Source organism: Onychomys torridus, chromosome 3 (assembly GCF_903995425.1).
Source record: "Onychomys torridus chromosome 3, mOncTor1.1, whole genome shotgun sequence".
NCBI lineage: Eukaryota > Metazoa > Chordata > Mammalia > Rodentia > Cricetidae > Onychomys > Onychomys torridus.
The window spans coordinates 8,900,715-8,909,565 of NC_050445.1; the positions used below are offsets into that span (position 1 = coordinate 8,900,715).

Here is an 8,851-nt window from a genome sequence, read left to right on the forward strand (position 1 = left end):
GTGAGATGGGACTAACTTGGCATATACGCTTCTGGATGCAGGAGATGGAGCACAGGGGTGGTGGAGCCAGCGTACCTGACGTTGCATCAGTACCTTGTAAAAGTTTCTTCCCACTTCTAGGTTTCTTTACCTCATTGCAGTTGCTTGAAATGTATTTATGTTCACATCCAGCACCCCACGTATGATCCTATTCATTTGCCTGTCTTTATAAACACGAAGGCTTTGGTAAGCGTAGGGGAGAGGCAAAGTGCATTTGGGAATAATAAGCTTCTGAAAGCTTTCCTTTCCCTTACTGAATCCATTCAAGAAGAATTCAATCTTCAAGGTCAAAAGAAGGTCACATATCCTAACTTCCTTGCACCCACAGCTTAATCATCTAAAATTAAAAATCAATTCTTGTCTGAACCTTGTGAAGAGCCCATAATTGCTTCAGAGTGAAGCTCTGAGTACCCGCACCCTTTCCCACCTTCCATTTCTTAGAGATGAGAGTTTCATTTTTCAAGTCCAAGACATGTCAGGAGGAGATTGCACAGTAACCGAGTAGAACAATCTGTTAAAGATGAAATCATTTTCATCATGATGTTCTTCAGGCAGAAATGATGCCCCTCTTCAACGCTGCCTCTAAAGATGGCAAAAAAGGGACATGAGCCGATTATTAGCAATATTTTTCCTTAAAAAAAAAAAAAAAAAAAAAAAAAAACAGCAACAACAACACAGCCCTGGCTACAGTCTCCTTTCCTCTGCTGGCAAGTCAGCATTCCAAACTGGCAGCTTGCTTTGGTTTTTATAGAAAACTGGTTGCCACTTCCCAGCTACTGGGTTTTCTCTGTATCCTCAATATCTAGCTGTGTTTGGACCGCCATTATTACATGGCTGCTCACCTGAGCCTGTTTGGTTAGATTTTGTGCCTCTAAATCGAACCTGAGACATCTAAGATGCCAGTGAGAGAGACAGAAAGAGAGAGAGAGAGAGAGAGAGAGAGAGAGAGAGCTTTGCCTTGGATTGGTACCTCTTACAGAAGTGTTTAGCCTTCCAACCATCCACAGTTGTTCAAAACCAATTCCCCAAGTTTTCATGAAATTTTCAAGTGCCCATCAGGAGCCTTTGAACTGTAAAGATCATGTATTATATGGAAATGAGAGAATCTATTAAAATAGTATTATGGGAGGTGGAATTCTTTGGCTACTTTTAAATTCTGCTCAACAGGACTGAAGCTGCCCCTGCTCTCCTTCTGCTGGTTATGTCTAGTCATGGCCCCCACCAAATATCCAAAGGCCGGCAGGAGATGCAAGCATGTCTCCCAGCCCAGCTCTGCCACTGGCGCACACCTGCTGTGACACACCCCTTCTGGTCCTTGCTAGCCTAACCCCATTCATCCAGTCCACCACCATCATAGAAGTGGGTCCTCCCCCCCCCCCCATCCCCGCCACCATGCCTCCAAAAGGAGTGACACTCCTCCAAAGTTTTCTAACCCCCATCTTAATCACCATTTAGAAGCTCTACAGCTTGGCTTCTTTCAGACCAAGCCAACTTTCTTTTAAACCCTGAGCCTGTTCTTTAAGGCTGGCTAATTAGCCTGCCTGTACTAGAAGTACTGACTTTTTATTACCTTTAGAAAACAAAGCCAGGTTTGAGGAAGTGTTGGATGTAAGCTGTCTCCAAAACTTCAGGAAGGGAACCCCCCACCCTTCGAAGCCCCCCTCCTCCCCAGGAAGATTTGTGGTCTGGTTAGAAGGACCATTTAGATGATGAAAGGAACCGGTGGACAGCCTCTGATTTATAACCAGCGTGATTTTTTTTAATATCCACCAAATTAATATTTTTATGTCTGTTCCCCCATCAAGTTGCTTGGGTTTGAATTTCAAGTAGGGTAACCTGCCAAGATGGTGTAGTAAAATACGAACTGAATCATAAATCCCAGCAGGGGTGGGAGAACATAAGACAGATTGCTAACACCTTATAGGGGAAAAAAAAAACAAAAACCAACAACAACACATTTAAACAAAAAAGCAGGAATTTGCTTTAAAGTATGCTGAGCCCAGTGGGGACTGGAAGAGACCTGGAGGAGACAGAAGTGGGCTGGAGGTGGGGCTGGTTTTACCTTCCCAACATGGCTTTCCTGAGGAGCCCACTTGCAGAAAGCCTTTCTGGCAGGTAACTCAGGCCCTGGGGTCTTCTCTCAACCAGGGGCAGTGATGACTCTCTCAGACGCGTGTTTAGAGATAAGGCAGAAGTACCTTTGAATGAACACCTTCACACCTGGGCCTCTCAGTCTCCCCTCTGCTGGAGTGACCGCTCACAGCTCATCAAAGTCTGCTTTCATTAGTGCCCGGCCCAGGGAAATAAATGCAGCTGGCAAGAAGGAGGCCAAGCTGTAAGAAGAAAGCCATGTGTTTCCTTCCTACAACTACAATCATTTCCCCGAGAGGAATAAAGAGCTTTTACGAACCTGGATGGATACGGCTTGGCTGGAACTGGTTGATTGCTTGCCGACCCATCACCGGGCACTACGGGAACAACAGAAGCCCTTATTGGCTTGGTTTTATAACAAGTTTACTGTACCAGAGCATGCACAGTCAAGCAAATGCCCTTACAACCTGGCTTATTACTACAGCAATCTGGATAAACCACAGGTCAGCTCGTGTCACGGGAACATAACTGCTGCTTGGGAGAGGTCTAATAGAACTCCTGCACTAGCCTATAAAACAGACGAGAGTCCTGTCTGTCAACACCAACATTATAAAGGCAATCCACTAACCCTTCTCATGGTCAGCTGTCAGTCCCTGAGCAATGTTGTCTTTTCTTCTCATGACTGGTCAGGGCCTGGCACTCAGGACCTATGGTGTGCTCATGGGAGCGGGCTCTACCAAGTGGCACCCCCGTGTCACAGTTCGGTCACATTTCACTGAGACACATTTTCAAACCAAATCACCAGGTCCCATAACACTTTGCAAACACACCCTTGGACTTCCGTTTTACTCTCACCGGGCTCAGAGGCAAAGTCATGGCCAAGATTTTCAGAACCTGTGAGTGACCAAGAGTGCTGCTTTGGACCAAATAGCTATTTAAGAGACTCCACAACCTGGTGGAGTTATTTAGGTTAATTTGTGAGGTTATTTTGACCCAAGAATATATAAAGGTTTTAAAATTTGCAATTATGAGCATTTAATTATAACTATATAAGAGGAATATCAAGTAAAGATGAACATAGATACAGTGCTTACATAAATACAGTACACACACAGGTTCAGTACATATGTAGCTACAGCACATACACAGATACAGTGCAGATACATTTTAAGAGTAACATTGATTTGTCAGTTTAATATATTAAAGCTTTAACAGACTCCACCTTTTCAAATAGGTCCTCAAGTAGGACAGAACCCTCAAAAAGTAAGTGAAAACATCTCTTTTCCTAGAAAGGGAAGGGGAAGGGTGGGACTGAAAGCTATCTGTACAGAATACCTAGATGTTCATTTCTTGGATTGGTAGCCGCACTGCAGTTATGAAAATGGATTTAGGAAATATCCACAGAAGCAGCACATCTACAACTTATTCCAAACCACCCAGACAATAAAACACACACATACACACACACACACACACACACACACACACACAGAGAGAGAGAGAGAGAGAGAGAGAGAGAGAGAGAGAGAGAGAGAGAGAGAGAGAGAGAGAATGATAAAGCAAATATCTTGTGCTCATGTCGGCAGCACATATACTAAAATTAGAACGATACAGAGAAGATTAGCATGGCCCCTGCTACCATCTCGAAAGTGCTACCATCTGAGAAACCTAGTGAACGGTACACTACAGTTCTTGTTGCTATTCCTGGAAATTTCATGTAGATTTAAAATTCTTTAAGGCATCCAAAGTTATCCCTGTTTGTTTGCTTGCTTATTTATTTATTTATGCATTTATTTATCTATTTTTATTTATTTTGTGTCGCTCAGGATTCAACCTAGGGCCTTGCGCATACCAGGCAAGTATTCTTCCACAAGCTATGTTCCTTCCTTCCCCTCTTTTTACTTTTTATCTTGAGACAGGGTCTCATTAAGCTACTTAGGCAGGCCTTCAACATGTGATCCTCCTGCCTCGGCCTCTGAGTAGCTGGGGTTCCATTGCTGCTTACTCAAAATGAAATCCTAAGAGACTATACCTGTAATTTCCTTGTTTTGCTTGCCGACATTGATCTAAAACGAACCTGAAGTAGGTTCCATTTAAGGTATCACTAAGTGAAACCTTTAGACACATGTGTTGAAACTGGAGTAACCATAGAAGCAGTAAACTAGTAAGGTGTGGGGATGAGGGGGGTGTCCAAGGGAAGGGATGGGAACCCCAGTGGTATACATGGGGAAAGGAGACTAGCAAGAGACGTTAAATGGGGTAGGAGGAGGGCAAGGCAGAGGAGTGTGAGGAGAGCTAACATTGAATCAGACCTGTGAAAATGCCCAATGGAAACCTACTACTGGAGAAGCTTCCCAAAATATCTACAAAGGCATGCATAAAGGAGTTCAATCTGCCAGGCGGTGGTAGGTGCATGCCTTTAAATCCCAGCACTCGGGAGGCAGAGTCAGACGGATCTCTGTGAGTTTGAGGCCAGCCTGGGGTACAGAGTGAGTTCCAGGAAAGGCACAAAGCTACACAGAGAAACCCTGTCTTGAAAAACAAAACAAACAAACAAAAAAAGAAAGAAAAAAAGTTCAATCTGAGTTGTCCTATAACAGGGGGACAATGCCTCTCTCAGACTCCAGAGGCTTTGAGATCAAAGGCCTGGTGCCTGGCATAGGTAACCTTTCTTGGGGTTGTCGGTCAACAGGTTGTCATAGACCCTCCGAACATTACTGACTATTGCTGTTGCCCCTGGTTACCCTCCAGCACTTGATGGTAAGACACTGTTGCTGAAGACACCACATACTTGAGTCGTAGCACATGGAAAAAGCATCCTGGTACGATCTGGAAGCTTCACCCCTACTGGCTTCTTTCCATAGGGCTGGAAGATTCAAGGCACACTACCAGGGAAGAAAAAATAACAACAGCCTTTCCCAGCTGTAAACCCTGCAGACTACAATAAATACTGATGTTGAAAGCTATGCCCATTGATGCAATAATGGTACAAATGTCATGGTTTTAACCAACTAACTGCCTTCTGATTGGAAAACAGAGCCCATGCCTGATTCCATTGACTAGGTAAAAAACCCATAGCTGGCTAAGTTCTGGGCCCTAGAGAAGAACCCAATGCTATCATTCTGCAAATAGACATAGTAATAAACTGTCCCCAAGTTCTTACCTTTTTTTCCCCCTGGAGCTGAGGATCAAACCCAGGGCCTTGCGCTTGCTAGGCAAGCGCTCTACCATTGAGCTAAATCCCCAACCCAAGTTCTTGCCTTTTTAAGAAGGGTGTTTTTCAATTTATTTATTTTATGTGTATGAGTATTTTACCTGCATGTATGCATGTACACCATGTAGGTACCTGTAGTGTGCAGAGAATAAGAGACTGTGGGGGTTCTAAGTGGGACATCTGTGTCAGGCAGTGGCCCTCTCACTGCATGGCTCGGGGATCTTTACAGAAGAAGGAGTGGGAAGACGGTAAGAGGCAGAGGTAGTGAACATCCGCAGCAAAATAGTCCTTGCTGGACATGGCAGTTCTGTTGCCCATGTGAACGCACAGTGGCTGTGACTGCAGGCAGAAGAGAAGATCAGGATCAAGGCTGCCCAAATTCCAGCCTGGGGAAGGACTCATGAAGCCACGCCCCCAACCGAGTAGCCACTGGCAACTGATGGCTGCCAGGGGAGGGAGAGTTCCTACCATGGCCATGGTCGCCAAGAGGCTTTCCATGCTCCAAGGACGGTCCTAAATCCACGCACCCACAAGAGGACAAAGTAGATGCCTTAGGCTTAAAAAAACAAAAACAAAAACAAAAAAAAAACAAAACAAAAAAAAAAAAAACGAGAAGTTGTGAGGGCAGAGCGGATGAATTGCAGGGAAGGAATGAAGATGTGACCAAATGCATTATATGCATGTATGAAATCATGAGACAACAAAACCCAAGATGGCACTGAGAGCCTTCACTGTGGGTGAGAAGGAAATAAGACACAAAGGGAGCTGACTCCGGAGCAGTTATAGAAACCTTGGGAAAAGACTTTCCTGAGCCCTTGGAGGGACATCTTCACCCCTTCAGTCAAGCCCTTCCCTTCCGGAATGGAAACATCCCAAGCGCATACCTTCCTGTGAATCACAACTCATTTGTGCTGAAATCCTGCTGACATTCATTACCCTAAACCTGCCTTTCGAGAGATTTCCACTCACTTTGAGCTAAACACGTGGGCCCCAGCCCTACCCAAACACACATCATCCTTTCTTCTTTCTTTTGACCGGAAACATCTTCCTGCCGCTGGAAACTGATGCATGTGAGTTCAAAGCGTCCGTTCCGGGAGATCTTCAAAGGAAATGGGGCCAGTTTCAGCACATTCGTTCACACGTGCAGCCACACATGCATACACACACACACACACTCCATAAAGTTAAACACACCACTGAACAGCCAAAACCCACCACTCAGTAGACATTGTCTCCTTTCTGGAACTTCTAGGGCTGTGGACACTGTCCTGTCATTGAGCATGTGTGTAGCTTGAACTGGCAATAAATTGAGGTGCTAATCCTGAGGCTCAGCAGTACCTGCAGAATCAGAGAAGGATGCCTCCACAGACACGTGAGTATAAATCACATTTATTTTCACAGCACATTTAAATAACGTTTCAGCCCTGGGGATTTTCCGTCAAGTAATGAAGCATCACCCAATGAGAGTGTGCGATGTCGCCGCTCCAATCTGCACAGCCCCTCACAGCCCAGGAATAAAGCCTGTGATTTACACGGATGTCATCGGCGGTATCAGGGCTTCCTTGTCTTTGCACAAGGCATTGCTGTGCGTTGGATTAGTGGTGAGATTTATCTGCCAAACAAACAAAGAAAAGCCCCCGTTTTCTCTCTTGATCACAACCAACAAGACGTCAAGCGCTCACACACGTGCACCCGCTCATACACACTCCCTTCCCATGTGCACACACAACACAGACCCGTTTGTTACATGCCAGGAGAGAGAGCCAGCCCCATAAAAGACGATCCTTTGCGGCCTGGTAAAGATCTTCTTCAGGCGGTTCCCTGACCCTAGCTGGCAATCCCCTGTGGTGCTCAGGCCTGGTAGGGGTGAACATGGGCGCGGGGCCAGCCTCCGGTGCCTGAGGCCTGCCATACACATGGAGGAGACAAATTAAATCACTTCTGCACACAGAAAGACAGAGTGTGATTCCAACTCACCTGCCGCTTTCTGTCTCGTTTCGAGGGAAAATCTGAGCCCACCCTCCCGCAGGGTCCATGGAGCAGAGTCATCGTGGTGGTCACGCTCCTTGTTCAGGGAGGTGGAACTGGAAAGCAAAGCATTCTGCAAAGACTTGGGAACTCTCAGGCTTTAGTTCTTTCTTCTGTCCCCCTCTGCCCACCTCCTCCCCCGCCATTGTTGTTTGTTTGCTTGTTTGTTTGTTTTCGAGACAGGGTTTCTCTGTAGCTTTGGAGCCTGTCCTGGATCTCACTCTGTAGACCAGGCTGGCCTTGAACTCACAGAGATCCGCCTGGCTCTGCCTCCCGAGTGCTGGGATTAAAGGCGTGCGCTGCCGCCGCCGCTGCCCAGCTCCCTGCCTCTTTCTTTTCTTCATCCCTCCCCGTTTCCTTCCCTTGTTTCTCCCCTCCCCCCTGCTTCCTCTCTCATCCTCCTCTTCCTTTTCTGTCCCACCTCCTTCTCTTTCTCTCTTGCTTGCCATTTACTCTAGCAGGTCTCCATATTCATTGTAACTTGAGGCCACCACACCCCTGTACGTGTGTATAGGTTGTCGTTGGCATCAGATACCCACAAACCGCACCTGAGCGGGGCACCCCCAGCTCACCTATGACTGACCGTGCAACATCTGGATATGCAGCAGTTCAACCCGTAACTACCAAACTATTTGATGCATCCCATAAACACTGAAGCTCACGCCGTTTCGGGGCTCTAAAAGTGAGCCCAACTCATTCAGCTTCCGTATGTGATCACAGTTGAACTTCACACAAACCTGTGTGACAGAGAAACAGGATGGGGAATCTTTCGTCTGTGTACAGCAGTCTTTCCACCTCGACAGTGGTCCCTGCATCGAGGCCCTTACTGCCTGCCTCAAGGTGACTAGAGAAACCAGAATCAGAAAGCCTCATGCCTTGCTGCGGACAACCATCCCTCGGCCAGCCACGAGTGGATAACTGGTGGATAGTTGGTGGCAAGGATGCTAACTAATCAGTTCTGCTTGAATCAGCCTGGAGTCCAGGCCAGGATTTCTGACACTACCTGGATATTTCTAAATGAAGCTATTTCCCAAAAAACGCATATTCGATTCTGACAGCAAAGAATGGGCTTTTAATTCTTCTTCTTCTTTTTTTTTTTTAATATTAGAAAAGGTCAAGGATTAGGCTGGCCACAAATGTACTACATAGGCAAAAATGACCTGGAACTTGTGATCCTCCTGCCTCCGCTTCCACAGTGCCAGGATTACAGGTGTGTGTCACCGAGCCTGGTTTATATGGTACTGGAATCAGTTCCGGGGCCTCGTGCATGTTAAGGAAGCACTCTGCCAACTGCATTCTCTCCCAGCCTCAATGGTGGACTTTTTGATGGCCCAAGTATGACTTTCACGGAGCGGAGAGACCCTCTGGTGTTTCCCATCAAATGTTTCCTGTGACTTATGGCAGACTTGAGACCTTTTCACATTTAGGTTCCGATCACAAATTTGGCTTGAAGAGTTATCGGCCCAGATTTCTCTCTGA

General features: G+C 46.2%; 1 pseudogene; it reads left to right on the forward strand.

Annotated features, from left to right (window-relative positions):
- The first annotated feature begins 3,700 nt into the window (after positions 1-3,700).
- Positions 3,701-3,766, forward strand: LOC118580939 (annotated as a pseudogene).
- The last annotated feature ends 5,085 nt before the right edge of the window (positions 3,767-8,851 follow it).